General features: G+C 46.9%; 1 long non-coding RNA gene across 1 annotated transcript in view; it reads right to left on the bottom strand.

Moving 5' to 3' along the window:
- LOC102458596 (uncharacterized) overlaps window positions 1-18009 on the bottom strand; it is a 110860-nt gene that overhangs the window by 43284 nt on the left and 49567 nt on the right. The window lies entirely within an intron of this gene.

Raw genomic sequence — 18009 nt, forward strand, 5'->3', positions numbered from 1 at the left:
GCATGTCTAGAATAGCATCTGTGCTAAAAGGAATAGGGCACTACTAGGTACACCTAGAACATGGACCAAGGGCCCTTCCAGCTGGTGGAGATATCACTGAACCACAACTGGGGGTTCACGTACGATGGGACTGATCCTGTTTTTTCACCCTTCAGGCTGCTTCACCAGAGCCTCCCAGCAACTCCCCATGCACAGGATCCCCTTTCCTTTGGGAAGGATTTCCGAGAACAGCAGATGTGGCAGGGGCTGAAAGCTCACGCACAGCTCTAGACTTTGGTTCCATACACATGAATAGTTATGTCCCCTTTCCACTAGATTTAGGGTGTGTCTACACTCCACAGATTTTAATGACAAGGCTGTGTCGACATCGCCCTGTCGCTAAGAGTCAGCTCAGCGTGTGTGGGTGAACGCTCTTTGTTGGCACGTTTGCTGACAATAATTCCCCCTATGAGTGACTTCTGCATTGTCAGCGAGAGAATGCTCCTGCCAACAAAGCAGCGTTCACATTTGCACTTGCCACGGCGAAACTTTGTCATTCCCGGGGCTGGGTGTAAAACACCCATGAATGACAAAAGTTTTGTCGACCAAGTGCAAGTGTAGGCGCTACCAGAGGCGGATATAGGGCAGGACAAGTGGGGTGGCCGCCCCGGGCCCCGCGCTTTAAAAAGCCCCGCGCATGCGCCGTGGCAAAGGGGGGGCCCCGCGGAATTATGCTGCCCGGGGCCCCGCAAAATGGTCATCTGCCCTTGGGCGCTACACTGAACAAAACTGGCTTAATTCTCTGGATTGAGGTGGATCAAAGATGTCCAGTGCTGAGGGTCACTGATGGGGTGGGGGAAGGCGGGTGAAGGTGGCAAAGGGGCAGATTCCTGGGGCCCACCAATTTAAAAGGGGCTACGGCTCATGGCAGCCACTGCTCCACTGTCACTACAGCCAGCAGTGCAACTGGAGCCCTGGGGAGCACAGGTTGGGCAGAGCCGAAGGGCTAGCTGTGGGTGACTAGAGCCTTTTACCAGAGGCCTTGCCCCTTGTGGGGACCCAGAGCCACCCCCAACCTTGTCCAGGGGCCCAGGAATTCTGTCAGCAGTCCTGCCAATGCCATTCTTTTAAAATGATAACTGTCTTTAAGCTGAAACTTTACATAAAAAATGAACAAACAAAACAAAAAACCTGTCACAGGCACATGCCTGTAACCTCTAGGAAGCTGTCTTGAGTCAGTAGGATGCACTAGCCCTTGTCAGAAAGACTGTCTGAAGAAGAAAAAAAAAAAAAGCAAAACAGTTCATCTTGCTTTACCGTGTGTGTAAGCACCCTGCTTACCTTCATGTAAAAAGCCCAAGGAGCAGGTGTGGCCTAGAATTTATTTCCAGTTGGAAAATAGCTGAAAGTATTTAAGTAATGTAGTAAATAACTGAAAATAACACTGGAAAAGACATATCGTGTCCACATATACGGAATGTACTCGCCTCTTACCATTCAGATACCCGACACTGGCAATGCCTCTGGGATGCAGTGTCAGATAAACTAAAGCCACGCTGAACAATAGATATGGGGCAGAAAAACCTGCAAAGAGGCAAGCCAGGTTTACATTGGGCATTTTCCATGTGGCATTTCGAAAAATTACACTGACCTACACCTAAAAACCAGGAAACTGTAGAAGCAATAACTGTGCTTAGCAAGGAAGGTGTACAGCAAACAGGCTCAAGAGACTGAGATTGATAAGTTCAAATAAAGTGCAGTTCTGATCTCAAAACTGATTGTCACTTTTACAATGTGTGGGTTTATTTCAGTGCGTCTATCATTTATTTAATTAATAAGCTTCATAAACTCCCTTTAACTGCCAACCCTGCCAGTTCCCTCTCACTGCGTATCTTCACTGCACAGTTAACCTGGGCTTCTACCCAGATGTTAGGCCCAAATCCTCTATCATTTTCACAGATAACACTTTAATCTGGATTAATACATGCTCCAGGGTTACATCCAGGTGAGGGTGGTTCAAACTGAGGCTTTGTCTACACGTCTAAAACTAAAGCACATCTGCCGTAGCACTTTACAATGAAAGTGTGGCCATGGCAGAAGCACTGGGCAAGAGCTCTCCTAGCGCTCTCTATTAACAACCTCCATGAGGGGAGCAGCTAACAGCGGTGGGAGCCCATTAACACTGGTGATTTACAGCCCTATAACTTGCTGTGCTCGGGCAGAGGGGTGTTTTTCATGTCCCCGAGCAGAAAGTTGCAGTGCAATAAAGTGGCAATATAGACTTAGCTTGACTTATTTTGCAGTGTAGACATAGCTGAAGCAGACATCGTGGAGCTTGGCAGTCCTGCAGTCCCATCCCATAATTCCCTGGGCCTGTATTTTCCAGCCTTTCTACTTACTCAATTCCTGCCTACTTCCTATTCATCTGAAACCACCCGATGGTTTTCACACATCTGCTCAGCATTTAAGCAAGTGATTATGTTTGGCCTTGCCATAATGCACCACATAGAAGAGGAGGCTCTTTTCTTTCCATGTATAAAAGTATCATGTTCTTTCATTGCCTTAGCTCAGTGGTCTCCAACCTGTACCTCGGGATCTACTGGCAGATCTTGGAGCCTCTGACAGGCGATCCTGACTGGTTTGGCCAGGAAGCTCTCAAGTGCTGGCACTTCAGTTGCCCCTCCGTCCATTATCAAGTTCCTCCTGCCCTCAGCCTTGGAGCTGTCCCCTTGAAAGTCTCCTGCTTGCTGTGCAGGGTGTGGGAGGGAGGGAGAGGGGGGGGGGAGTCTGATGTCAGCAGGGGCGGATATAGGGCAGGGCGAGCGGGGCAGCCGCCCCGGGCCCTGCACTTCAAGAAGCACTGCGCATGCGCCGTGGCAAAGGGGGGCCCCACAAAACTGTGCTGCCCTGGGCCCCACAAAATGGTCATCTGCCTGTGGATGTCAGGGTGCTGCTCCTCCCCCCACTCCTGTACCCCATCTCCACAGAGAGAAGGGGATGGAGGGAGCGTGGCAATGCAAATCTCTGTCACTCTCACACACACACTGTCCTTCCCTCTCATCTCCTCACCCACCATGTACATGGGGGGTTGTTACTACTTTTACTGCTGGCAAAGTGGGTTCGTTTTAGTTTTTGACTTGTCTGTGCATTTCATAACTTTCATTTCTCTCATGCTTAAATTTAATTCTTTGAGTAGTAAAATGCCTAACTGGTCTGTCTGGAGTAATTATCCATGTGGTTGGTTGTGCTCCTGGAGGTGGCTGGTATGTCCCTGCAGCAGTCAAGGCAGGGGTTCCCCACATGCTGTTCTTGTCAGTAGACACCCCTCCTGCAGCTCCCATTGATCAATAATGGAGAACCATGGCCAGTGGAGGTTGTGGGATTGGTGCCCGTGGATGAGAAGCACATAGAGCCATTGCAGTACATGCCAGCTGCTTCGGGGGGGGGGGGGGGGGGGGAGAAAAAAGGGGGCTGCCTTGGCTCTACTGCTCCATCCCTGGGGCAGTTATCCAGGTGCTCCCAGGGTGGGTGGGTGGGACTTGAACCCACCACTCTGTACTCCCCAGGGAGTTGCCTATCACCTAGTCCACTCCTGAACTTACCCTGCTGTTAGAGGGTCCCTTATCCTGTGTCTGCCTCCTCCCAGGGTGGGTGGAGGGGGTGGATTGAAGGTAGGGCGGTGGAGTGGGCTCTTCAGTGAACTTGGGGATGGGCATCAGCCTCTGGAGCACAGGGTGGTGGGCTTGATCCTGCCCCTCCACCCACTCAGGCAATGGCTGGGCTGCCTGAGAGATGGACCTGGATCCTGTAGTAGGAAGGCAGGATAAGGGACCTGCTGAAAGTAGACTGGGCTCTGGAGTGGCTTAGGGGCTAAGGCATTTGCCTGGGGAACACAGGCTGAGTAGGTTCAAGTTCAGTTTTTCTCCACCCCCCAAGCAGCCCAAGCCCACCCTGGGAGCAACCAGACAGTCAACACAGCACATAGAACCCACCAAGGGTAGAGACGTGAGCTCAGTTTGGCTTGGGAGCTAGGGCATTCACCTGGAGAGTACCAGGTGGTGGGTGGTTCAAGCCTTGGCTGCCCTGGGAGCAGCTAGACAGCCCACACAGGCTGCCCTAGGGATGGACCAGCCCCCTGCCTTAGGAGGGGTGGACCCTGGAGTGGTCTAGTGCAGTGCCTTTTAACCAGTAGTACAAGTATTCAAGAGAAGTTTGGGGGGTAAATCAACAACTGAAATTTGGAGAAAACTGAACTTTTAAGTTTTACAGCATTTTATTATTTTTGTACTTTTTACACCCAAATATTTCATCAACTGTCCAGCTACAATTAAGTTGTTTAAATAAATGTGTTGCAATGGTAAAAAAAAAAAAAAAAAAACCAACCCTCTGTGTGTGTGAAAACTGTAGGTACTGCTACTTACAATTTTTTATTTTTTTTGAAAAAGGGGTACTTTATAAGAAAAAAGGTTGAGAAACACCAGCCTAGAGGGTAGGGCATTTGCCACATGCCCACGACTAGAGCCTGCACCCCAACCCCAGCTTGGTGAAAATGTACTTGGGGTAGGAAAATGTCTACCACTTGAATGACTCTTTCACAGGTTCCATGTTCTAATAGCTCTCGTGGACTTTTTCACGTTTAAATTAACTAGATCTTCTCTGGAGGAAGCAGAGACACAGAACAGGGATATGAAGAGTCAGACGGTGGTGACCCAGAGTGCCACCTAATCTGTGTCTGGGTAAGGACGGCTCCCGGTATGAACAGAGTGGATTTGCAGCATAGGTTTTCACAGGCAGGCTTGAACTCTGCAGCGAATACATGCTGGGAAGCTAAAGACAAGCTAATTTGTTCCTGGCTGACACATCACACCCAGTAGCATGGGAGTGCACAATTGTAACTCCGTTAACCGTTCTGTTGATAAGCAGTGTCCATCTCATCATCCCTCCACTGTGTCTGCAGTAGCGTTAACAGTAGTAGAAACTTATTTTTGTCTGGAGAGCAATTGGGTGTGAATGAGTACAGATGAAGTCAATTTCTAGGTATAATTCTATCTATAACAGAGAGTTAGTAATCATTTTTATGTGGGCATGACTGAAACCATACAAATAAAATAGAGAAATAGGGGCAACAGCTGAACCAACAGATGTCTCCTGTAGTTGTTAACTATCACAGACAGGGTAAGCTCAGACTCATAAAGCTCATAAAAAAATCACCTTGATGTTTAAAATGGCTAGAGAGCCTCCATAGCACCAGTTTCTTTACTATCTCATTCTTCCTGGAAATCAGTGATTGATCAGCGTAATTATTATACACTCCACTATAGCACCATTCTTTCAGGACCACATTCTCTTGGCTTTACAAATAATGAGTAAACCTGAAAAAGCTAAGTTGAGATAAGCAGTGATGAGTTTGTATTTTTATATGACATTTATGGCTATTCCCACGCTGCATCTAGCTCCCTCTTTGCTCTGCAAATGAACTTTCACCTAGCAGCAAGCCCTGCAACCCTCCCAACCTTCCTCTTTTAAAGGGCCCAGGTTCCCCGGTACTTGGCAAATTTAAATAAACTAGTGAGCCTTGTAGAATCCTTGTAGCAGAAATTCCTTAGTACTGGTATATGTAAGAACCAAACATCATGATGTGATTTAGAAGAGTTTGCATGGAAAAAGGATCAAAGGTCTAGCAGCTGTCTAACCTCACATTCTTAGCAAATTCGTGTTTCTTGGTAATGTCATATTTTAAAAGATAGTCAGTAGCCTCGTATAGCATTCTGTGGCTATGACTCAGACCAGGGAGAGTTCCTATATGGTAGCAGCTCTCCTAAATTATACTTCTCTCAATATGCAAACCGGTCTGCAGAGAGCTATTTTTAAAGCAGCTCTATAAGTCGAAAGCTACATTTTTGGAAAGAAGTTCATTGTTACTGCTAAATTAGATTAAGCGGGTAATTTCATATTTAATAAAGTACTTTTTACTGGTGTTTCCATCTGAATTTGTCTGGTTGGAGAATGAGACTAGACTAGAAAAAAGAGACATTGACCAGCCAATTTCTGGTTCTCTTGCACTACTTCTGTATTGCAATAGCTAATTTGCAAATACAGGCAGTCCCCGGGTTACGTACAAGATAGGGACTGTAGGTTTGCTCTTAAGTTGAATCTGTATGTAAGTCGGAACTGGCATCCAGATTCAGCCACTGAATCTGGACACCAGTTCTGACTTACATACAGATTCAACTAAAGAACCCCAGGCGTCCCCAAGTCAGCTGCTGCTGAAACTGATCAGCAGCTGATTCCAGGAAGCCTGGGCCAGAGCAACTCTGCCTTGGGCTTCCTGGAATCAGCCGCTGGTCAGTTTCAGCACTGGCTAACTTGGGGACGCCTGGGGTAGAGCAGCTTGGGTGCTGCTGGGTTGGTCCAGTAGCACGGCTGCTCCTCGGCGCTACTGGACCAACCCAGCAGCACCCCAGCTGCTCTGCCCCAGGCGTCCTGATTCAGCCACTGCTGAAACTGATCAGCAGCGGCTGAATAAGGACTCCTGGGGCTGAGCAGCTGGGGTGCTGCCGGGTTGGTCCAGTAGCGCCAAGGAGCGGTGCTGTGGGACCAACCGGCAGCGCCCCACCTGCTCTACCACAGGCCCCGGGCTTTGCTCCACATCTCTCTGGTCTGCTGGCGGGGGGCACTAGCTGCGTCCCCCCCAGCAGACCAGGGAGACGGGGAGCAAAGTGGCAGAGGACCCGGGCCGGACCGCGGCGCTTCCAGATCAGCGCCGCGGTCCGGCCCGGGTCCTCCGCGGCTTTGCTCAGCGTCTCCCTGGTCTGCAGACCAGGGAGACGCTGAGCAAAGTGGTGCAAGACCCGGGGCCGGACCCGTGGCCGCTTCCAGCTGATCTGGAGCAGCCGCGGGTCCGGCCCCGGGTCCTGCGCCGCTTTGCTCCCGTCTCCCTGGTCTGCTGGCTCCCACAGCAGACCAAGGAGACAGGGAGCAGCTTTTCTCGCTCAGGAGGAGGCGGGCGGCAGGACCAGGCGTCCCGCCGCTCGAGTCCTCCGGGGCGAGAATATCCCCGTTTGTAACTGCGGATCAGACATAAGTCGGATCCGCGTAACTCAGGGACTACCTGTACTGTAAAAAATGTTTGTATCCAGAAACTGTTTTAATTTACTTGATTTCCATCTCTTCCTTTGCAAAATCTCAACACTGAACATAAACTACTTAACAAAACATACTCACTTAGAAAACTTTCTGCCCGTCTATAGACAAGGGGAGGATAGGCTTGCCAAGCTAAGGGCAACAGAATCACTCCCAAATAGGAACACATGTGAAGTCTCCATTTCTGGACTGACAATAGGCTGATCGAGGAAGGGATTTTCTCTATCCCCACTGATGGAGCAAGAAGTTTGGGGTCTAAACTGATTGTGATATGAGATTAGCTGCTACAGACACTAGAGACAAAGGCAAATACTTGAATGGTAAGAAACATGGTTCTCATGTTTACAGTTGCTGACATCATCCACACTTTCTGGCTTTATCTTCCTAACAGTTTTTAGGTCATTTAATCTTTTTAAACCTTGGCACCAAAAGTGGAAGTGTCCTGATAAAATTTGCGGATGACACAAAGTTGGGAGGATCAGAATATCATACAGGAAGATCTGGATGACCTTGTAAATTGGAGTGATAGCAATAGGATGAAATTCAATAGTGAAAAGTGTAGGGTTATGCATTTAGGGATTAATAACAAGAATTTTAGTTATAAGCTGGTGACACATCAGTTGGAAGTAACGGAGGAGAAGGACCTCGGAGTCCTGGTTGATTATAGGATGACTATGAGCCGCCATTGTGACATGGCCGTGAAAAAGGCTAATACGGTCTTGGGATGTATTAGGTGAGGTATTTCCAGTAGGGATAAGGTGTTAGTGCCATTATACAAGGCATTGGTGAGACCCCATTTGGAATACTGTGTACAGTTCTGGTCTCCCATGTTTAAGAAGGATGAATCCAAACTGGAACAGGTACAAAGAAGGGCCACTAGGATGATCCGAGGAATGGAAAACCTGTCTTATGAATGGAGACTCAAGGAGTTTGGCTTGTTTACCTTAACCAAAAGAAGGCTGAGGGGGGACATGATTGCACTCTTTAAATATATTAGAGGGATAAATACCAGGGAGGGAGAGGAATTATTTAAGCTTAATACCAATGTGGACACAAGAACAAATGGATATAAGCTGGCTAGTAGGAAGTTTAGACTTGAGATTAGACGAAGGTTTCTAACCATTAGAGGAGTAAAGTTCTGGAACGGCCTTCCAAGGGAAGTAGCGGGGGCAAAAGATCTAGCTGTCTTCAAGATTAAACTAGATGAGTTTATGAAGGGGATGGTTTGATGAGATAACATGATCTTGGTAACTAATTGACCATTCATTATCAGTGGTAAATAGGTCAATGGAGGGATGATAGGAGTTACTATAGAGAACTTTCTGGGTGTCTGGCTGGTGAGTCTTACCCACATGCTCAGGGTTTAGCTGATCGCCATATTTGGGGTCGGGAAGGAATTTTCCTCCAGAGTAGATTGGCAGAGGCCCTGGAGGTTTTTCGCCTTCCTCCGTAGCATGGGGTACAGGTCACAGCTGGAGGATTCTCTGCATCTTGGGGTCTTCAAATTATTTGAAGGCTTCAATATCTGAGATATAGGTGAGAGGATTATTCTAGGAGAGGGTGGGTGAGATTCTGTGGCCTGCATTGTGTAGGGGGTCAGACTAGATGATCATAATGGTCCCTTCTGACCTTAAAGTCTATGAGGTCTTGGGGAATAGGCCAATCCTCATCTACAGACAACCACTAACCCGAAACACATTATTTCCATCAACCATGCAACACACCTCAAACATACTCACCCAGGTACCCACCCCTGCAATAAACCCCGGTGCCGACTCTGTCCACACATCTACACAAGCAACATCACTACAGGACCTAATCACATAAGCCACTACATCAGAGGCTTATACAACTGCACATCCTCTAATGTGATCTATGCCATCAAATGCCAGCAATGCCCCTCTGCCATGTATATTGGCCAAACTGGACAGTCTCTGCGACAAAGGATTAATGGACATAAATCAGATACTCGAAACGGTAACACAGAGAAACCTGTTAGGGAACATTTTAACTTGCCTAGATACTCACTAATGGATTTAAAGGTGGCTATTCTCTTGCAAAACAATTTCAGGAATCAACTAGAGAGAATCTGTGGAACTGGCCTTCATATGCAAATCTGATATTATCTCGCACAGCATGAACAAAGACATGAATTGGATGGGCCATTATATTCAACACTCAAATGACATCAAAAGCTAAGTATCAGGCACATACAGCCAACTCTGTAACACAGACACTATAATTGACAGGGGTTTTGTTCCTCCTCCCCCTTTTCCACCCCTTTTCCCTTCTTTTTTCCTCCCCTTTCCCCCTCTTTTTCTGTTTTATATTTCAAACTCTGGGCCCTTTGCTCCAGAAGAAGTGGATTGTGCCCACAAAAGCTCGTGATACTATTTTTATATATTTGTCAGTCTCTAAGATGCATTGTTGTTTTTTATGTTTTTCTAGTTGATGCAGTAATCTTCCTTTATTTGAGCAATTAGTTATGAGGAAGTACAAAGTATGTTCTGGTATTATAAAAAAATTTGTCACTGTGTTAACAAGAACAGACTACAATAATTGTATAGCCATAAGTTATCAGAATGTGTGAGAAGGGGAATATTTCTTCTGAAGTACTTTCTTTCAAATTACCTCAGAATTGACAGTTTAAGTGGTCTCTTTACAATATATCCATTTGTGCATGCATCCTGACATGCAACTGCTTCAAAAGGTCTCTCCCCACTAGTAAATATGGGTGAACAGCATTCCATGTGAAATGTAAATCTCTGAAGGCCAAATATCAGCATAGAAGCATTGCATTTGCCACCATCAAACTATACCTGGCTGGACTACCTATGTCTGTATTGTGTAGATATCCCATTCAGCCACCCTTGTTTCAAGAGTCCATACTCTGAGGGCCACAAGCTGACTGCCCCAAATGCACATATTTCATAGAATCATAGAATAATAGGACTGGAAGGGACCTCGAGAGGTCATCGAGTCCAGTCCCCTGCCCCCATGGCAGGACCAAGCTCCGTCTACACCATCCCTGACAGATGTCTATCTAACCTGTTCTTAAATATCTCCAGAGAGGGAGATTCCACCACCTCCCTTGGCAATTTATTCCAATATTTGACCACCCTGACAGTTAGGAATTTTTTCCTGATGTCCAATCTAAACCTCCCCTGCTGCACTTTAAGCCCATTGCTCCTTGTCCTGTCCTCAGTAACCAAGAGGAACAAATTTTCTCCTTCCTCCTTGTGACACCCTTTTAGATATTTGACACCTACCTAGTGGGCAGATAATCTTATATGTGCCATTCAGCACAATAAGCTGGATAGTTGCTGTAGGTTCTGGAACATCTCTGGAAAGTGGTTTACATTCTGATTCAGTGGCTCTCAGCAGCAATTCTTCCAGCACCCCAGCATTATTTATATTCTTTGTGTGTGGGTTGTGTTTAAAGGGTGTTTTTTCAGTGGGCTGTTAATGGCCAGAGTTTAGGGGGTATATCTTGCTCACACTCCATCTATTCCTGTTTTGCTGCTCCCATTTGCTAGTTCCTCTGGTAATTTCTGAGATTGCTTTTCAAACCCTTGTTCTTCCTGAGTTAGCCCCAACCCCTCATCAAGAGATCCAAAGGAACTTGGGATCAAAGGATAGCAGGTTAAAGCCTCAATAAGGAGCTTACAGCCTTGCAGAGCAGGCCATGAAGCTCAGTGTATATAGCCTCCCCCCCACAATAGAATCACAGAATACTAGAACGGGAAGGGACCTTGAGAGGTCATCGAGTCCAGTCCCCTGCCCTCATGGCAGGACCAACCACCATCTGTCTAACCTGCTCTTAAATATCTCCAGTGACAAAGATTCCACAATCGCCCAGGCAGTTTATTCTAGTGTTTAACCTGGAAGTTAGGAAGTTTTTCCTAATATCCAACCTAAACTTCCTTTGCTGCAGTTTAAGCCCATTGCTCCTTGTCCTATCATGACAGGCCAAGGAGAACCATTTCTCCCCTCCTCCTTATGACACCCTTTTAGATACCTGAAAAGTGCTATCACGTCCTCCCTCAGTTTTCTCTTTTCCAAACTAAACAAGCCCAATTCCTTCAGCCTTCCCTCATAGCTCATGTTTTCTAGACCTTCAGTCATTTTTGTTGCTCTTCTCTGGACCTTCTCCAGTTTCTCCACATCTTTCTTGAAATGTGGTGCCCAGAACTGGACATGATACACCAGCTGAGGCCTGACTATAAACTTCAATCAAGCAGGTATACAGCCAGCAATTACACAACAACAAAAACTCACCCTAAGGGTCACATACTCACCCCTCCTTCTCTTAGAGAACTCCTTTGCAAAACTCCCATTTGCTTATGAACTGACTTTTCTCCTTGAGTTAGCTCCATTCCCTTCTTGATAAATTCTGAACGGATTAGGGATTGACTCCCATAAACCTCTGATTTGGGATTTTTGAATATTTGTAAAATGACAGCATGAGCTTAGCTTCATAGTAGGAAAGTAATTCTCATGCACCATACATTGGCCAACCCAGGTTTGAACTCTGCAACCCCAACAGGTGCAGATACTTATTGGTTAATATTTGATGGGCATATCATTTCTTACCATCAATGAAAGAGAATTGTGAACAGGTGCATTTCCCATGGGGATGTTCAAGTCCACACCTGCTTGAGTCAATTTACCTCTTTCTAGGGTTTGGCTCCATGAATAGTAGGATAAGGTAGTACTCAAGTTTTCTCAATTAGAATTTATTGGCCTTTGCCAGAGATCCTCACTAGTGAGATACTTTCACCCATCTTATGGCCAAGTGAAGTCAAGGGTCTGCATTGTCAGTGCTAGCCTTCCTCCCTCTCTCCACTAACACCACCACTGTGACTGCTTCAGTGATAGCAGCAATAGTGTAGGCGGGGTTGGGGAACATTTTCAAAAGTACCTAGGAATCTAAATCACTTAAGGACTTTAGAAGATTTCAAACAAGGTACCTATGGCCACAAGCATTTTAAATCAATGTCACCTAGACTTGCTCTGAGCAGGACTAGATGACGGTGGTTCCACTTATATGCATTCTCACATCACTACAATATTCAGTTAGAATATCAGCAGATGGAAGGACTAGTGAAAACTACTAGTGGGAAGTTTAAGGGATGGGGAAGAAAGAAGGGGCTAGTGCAGACAGCCAGATTCTGCAAAATACACTTAAGCCTTTCCCAAGAGGAGTAAGGACATGCTAACACAGTGTAGTACTTCAGGCCTATTACCAGAAGGAAGAAACATGAGGTGGTGCTCTTACACCATTTGAATTAATTCAGCTGCTGTTTCACAGCATAGCTTCAGTGTCACCTTTCATTTTAGCAGTGCAAGATAAAAATCACAGTTTGAAGAACAAGTATAGGTTTGTACCAAGAGTAGCACAGCAGGACTATAATGCCTCTAGGTACTATTTTAAGACAAGTATTTACAATTGGTAGCTGATACTGGGAGTAGAAGAGCATTTTTCTGAGGTGCAGGAACGGATGAGTGAGGACTTAGATCTGGTAAAGATACTGTACAGATTTTGCTCACCTTTGTCCAGCATAAATTTGTAAGTTAGTGACTAGACCCATAGAAATACATGACATCAAACAGTCTTTACTATTGCAAAACTAAACCTTAAAAAACTGGAATAATTTGCATTTTGTAGTGGTTTTTCCATGTTCCCTGTTCAACATGCTGAATATGATCTCCACATTTTCCTTTTAAAACCAGCAGTAATTGTTCTGGCTCAAATTATTACTCTGGTTGAGCTTGTTCTGATGATCAATGCTTGCACTAGAGATATTCCAACGCTTTTTTCTAGGGTGGGGAGGAGGCAGGTTGAGTTCTACGAGAAGTAGCCTGAATTGGTTTCTTTAGCTTGCAATAATTTAGCTCTCTTGGTTGTGCATTGGAATCCATCTCAGTGGCTAATTTTCCTCTTACGTTATAATGTTACCCAAAAGATTACATGGGTCATCCTAGCCATACCTCCTACTTATACATCTTCTGCTCTCTTCTCCCCATTAGTCCTTTATACCATCCCCCTTTCCCACCACACAGGAAAGTTCAGGTGGGCTTCAGTATCGGTTCCTAAATTTCTGTTACTAGATCATATAGCTCTCACTGGTGTAGCCTATAACATATCCCACTATCAGTGTAGTCACAAAGGGTACGTCTAAACTACATGGCTCCGTCGACGGAGCCATGTAGATTTGTTGTTTTGGCAAAGGTAAATGAAGCTGTGATTTAAATGATCCCGGCTTCATTTACATTTACATGGCTGCCACGCTGAGCCGACAAACAGCTGATCAGCTGTTTGTCGGCTCAGCGCGCTAGTCTGGACGCTCCCCTGCCGACATCAAAGCCCTTTGTCGGCAGCCCCGGTAAACCTCATCCCACGAGGAATAACGGGGCTGCCGACAAAGGGCTTTGATGTCGGCAGGGGAGCGTCCAGACTAGCGCGCTGAGCTGACAAACAGCTGATCAGCTGTTTGTCGGCTCAGCGCGGCAGCCATGTAAATGTAAATGAAGCCGCGATCATTTAAATTGCGGCTTCATTTGCCTTTGCCTATAATCCTAATCTACATGGCTCCGTCGTCGGAGCCATGTAGTCTAGACACAGCCTTAGAGTCAAATCCTGAGGTACTTCATTTTTACTCATGTTGACAGTTAGGACATGTTTACTCCCACTGAAATCTGTGTTTTGTCTCAAAGAGTGTGGAGCAAGCAACTCAGGATTTGGTTCTATTTTTTTATTTTTTTACTTCTGACCCATCCAACTTCACCTCAGCAGTATTTCTCCAGTCTCCGTTTAGAATCTCTTTTACATGCACAGTGTAAGTCAGTAGCTTTTAGATGAAATAATAGTGAAACAAGTCTTTGGGGTTAAATATTAAGCCAATTATCTCCCTTTGCCTAGATTTCTAGTTCCCCTCTGCTGCGTCCAAGCATTGCTCAAGGAAAAGAAAGTTTACCCTGGGAAAATGTATACCAAGCCTGTATACAAATGTAGGAAATGTGACAGTGTGGGAAGCTATTTTTCCTAGGGATTAGTTTAAAGAAACTGTTTACTAAAGAAGATTACATTGCAAAATGATTATGGTCACAGCAAAACATACTCGCATTTGAGTGTATAACAGAAGAACTTATGTTTACACTAATGTACAGGATTCACCATAACACTAGGAATATTTACATCCACAGGGCTTACTTACAGGCTTCTTGGGTGTCCAGCTCTAATACAAATTCACCCCTCTGTGGGTCTGTATCAGAGGTTCTGTGATTTGCTCTGCTATATAAATCATGGCCATCACGGCTAACTCAGCTCCTATTGTTTGAGGCGTGGAGGTGATTGAACAACATTTGCAATGTCCTCAGCCACCTACCTTAGCCACTGTCCAAGCCTCCCATCCTATTTATCTGCCTACCCAGAATAAACACCGGCTTCCTTAATGCAGCGTCCAAAAGTCACATGCTGAGAGCCCGGCTATGTACAATCTGATGAGTCTGAAACACCAGAAAGTTAAAGGGCTCACTTCAGAGCGACTGGCTGAAGTATGGAGGTGCATAGTCCACCTCTTTATTACAGGGGTAGTTACTGCTGTCATCCTCATTCTCCTAAGAGTTTTTCCCTGGTGAGGGCAGCCCTAAATTATATTTTGGATCTAAGAGTTCTGCTAGAGAGGGTTGCCAAATGGTTTAAAAAAATACCGAACACACGTGCTATAAATTTGTTGAGCAAAAAACCTCATCCAACACCATGCTTAACACCCAATGGGAACTTTATTAACAACAATTTCAACAGTCTACATCATATATTTTACATTAGATTGTGCGGCTTGTATCAATTTTCCAGTAAGAACAGGGAGAAATTCCACCCCAGTCAGTTTTGGCTGAGGCAAGAGCCCATGGAGAGAGCCTAAATACACAGCCAGAAGGCACCTGCAGGGCTTCTCTCCCAGACTACGGCTGCACCACGTGTTTGAAGAATGCTCAGGAGCACAGACAGGGCTCCTTCTCGCCAGGGCGTCACTCCCACGTCAGACGCAATGAGACACAACTGACCAGCAGAGGGCTCCCAGCACTGAAATGCGATTGCTGCACCGCCTCCCCAGCCACTCCTCCACCCCCGCCAGACCTCCGTCCGGTGCCCAGATGGAAAAGCAGAAAATACCAGACATTGCACATGTTGGTATTTTCTGGGCTTTTTTTTTTACCAGACAGAAGATGCAATTTCCGGACTGTCCGGGCAAAAAATGGACACCTCGCAACCCTACTGCTAGAATAGACTAATCTGGGAACGTGCTGATTCCATATACCTTCTAGCATAGTAGTCACATCCATTCTCTAGCCAATAGTATCCACTTCTACACAGGTTCCCAGTCTGTGGTCGCTTTCCACCACTGCAGGCTCACATAGCACAAATTGTTGGGCTTTCTGACCTGGGAACCTTCTCCAAAATGGTAACACATACCAGGACAACAGAGCTTCTGACCCTCCTGCTCGTAGCTATGGACTAGGACTGGTTGCTTACAGGCTCAGTGCTGTTGCCTGATCTAAGATTACTTATACATTTCCAGTTACCGCCTTGACAGGTCTTTTGCCCCAGGCTCAAGCCCAGTAGTTAATTGTTTTATGGTTGGGAACCCTGATGTACACAGCTGCAACATTCATACTATAAGAGCTCTTGTGTATTTACAAATATCGTTTATTAATACATTTAGCTCAGGGTATGTCTACACTACAACGTTAATTCGAACTAACTTAGTTCGAATTAGTTAATTCGAACGAAGCTAATTCGAACTAATGGATCCAGACTAAAAAACTAGTTCAAATTAGCGTTTTGCTAATTCGAACTAGCATGTCCACATTAAGTGGACCCTGAACCGGGGTTAAGGATGGCTGGAAGCAGTGCCGGCAGGGCATCAGAGGAGGACTTAGAGCGTGGAGCTGCTGTCTCAGGCTAGCCGAGGGCTGTGCTCAAAGGGTCCCGACCCCCACCTCGGACAGTCAGTTCTCAGGGGTGCCCTGCTTGCAAAGCAGTCCTGGCTTGGATTTCCCGGAGTACCCACACTGGGCACATCACAGCACTCGGCCATCAGACCAGCTGCACTTGCCACAGGCTGCCATCTGGGGAGAGGGGACAATTGGGGGGCTGCAGGAGAGCTTCCACCCGAAAAGCCCGCAGAGCCAGCCCAGTCCTCCCCATCGGGGGCGCGTACCCCATTCCTCCCTCACCTCCTTCCACTTACCCTTCCCTAGCCCCTCTTCTTGATGTACAAAATAAAGGACAATTGTGTTCAAAAATGGAATCTGTCTTTACTGAACAAAACTGGGTGAGACTGGGAAAAGGAGGTGGGAGAGGGGAAGAGAGAGGCTGGGAGAGGGGAGGGCAACTAAAATGATCAGGGGTTGGGAACAGGTCCCATATTAAGAGTGGCTAAAGATACTGGGACTTTTCAGCTTAGAAAAGAGGAGACGGAGGGGGGACAGGATACAGGTCTCTAAAAGCAGGAGTTGGGTGGAGAGGGTGCATACAGAAAAGTTCTTCATTAGTTCCCATAAAGAAGGACTAGAGGACACCAAAGGAAAGGAATGGGTAGCAGACTTCAAACTAGTAACAGAAAGTTGTTCTTCACAAAGCAAAGAGTCAACCTGTGGAACTCCTTGCCGCAGGAGGCTGTGAAGGCTACAACTAGAACAGAGTTTAAAGGGAAGTGAGATCAAGTCATGGAGGTTAGGTCCATGGAGTGCTATTAGCCAGGGGGTAGGAGTGGTGTCCCTGCCCAAGGTTTGTGGAAGGCTGGAGAGGGATGGCATGAGACAAATGGCTTGGTCACTGTCTTCGGTCCATCCCCTCCAGGGTCCCTAGGGTTGGCCGCTGTCGGCAGACAGGCTACTGGGCTAGATGGACCTTTGGTCTGACCCAGGACGGCCACTGTAAGCTCAGGGCTCAGGGTCGGGGGTCTCAGTGGACCCCCTTGATTTTCATGCACACCTGCTCCTGGGTGGCCAGGCTGGCAGCTCTCCTGCCCTAGCCGGCCACTTTCCTGTGCCTAGTGCGGAGGTCGTGGACGAGGTCCATGATGTCCGCACTAGCCCAGGCGGGTGCCCGCCTCTTGCGGTCCCGGGCAAGCTCCCGGGAGCCGCCAGCCTGGTCCCGGGAAGAGGGGGAGGGCTGGGGGGCATCGGGTGGGTGGCTTGATCCATGCCAGGTGCAGGGTCTGCTGGCTGGGTGCTGGCAGGCTTGCATCTGGCACGGGCACCGTAGCCAGCCCGTGCCCCTTTAAGGGGTCCGGGGCCGGGAGGGGGGCAGACGAGTTTCCCTGGTGTTGGCCAGAGTGGCCACCAGGGAAACCTGGGGAGGGCTAGCCTCCCACTTGTTTGAATTAAGGGGCTACACACCCCTTAATTCGAACTAGCTAGTTCGAACTAGGCTTAATCCTAGTAAAATGAGGTTTTCCTAGTTCGAACTAAGCGCTCCGCTAGTTCGAATTAAATTCGAACTAGCGGAGCGCTAGTGTAGCGCCTATGAAAGTTAGTTCGAACTAACGTCCGTTAGTTTGAACTAACTTTGTAGTGTAGACATACTCTCAGTCACCAACACCCCAGTTTTATAAGATAGATCCTTTAGAACACTGTTTCTCAAAGTGGTCTGTGAAACCACTTAGAGAAACCTATTAACTGGCTGTGCCAGTTTGTTTACTTATCGGCACCACGGCTACAGAGCCTCACAGCTCCTATTGGCTCCATTTTACCGTTTGCAGCCAAGGGGAGCTGCTGTAAGTGACTTGGACCAGGCTGCCACTTCCTGCGAGTCCCCTTGGCTGCAAACAGTGAAACGGTACCAAGAGGAGCCATGGGGCTCTGTGGCCACAGCGCTGG

This window comes from Pelodiscus sinensis, chromosome 11 (assembly GCF_052426305.1).
Source record: "Pelodiscus sinensis isolate ZL-2025 chromosome 11, ASM5242630v1, whole genome shotgun sequence".
NCBI classification, from domain to species: Eukaryota; Metazoa; Chordata; order Testudines; family Trionychidae; genus Pelodiscus; species Pelodiscus sinensis.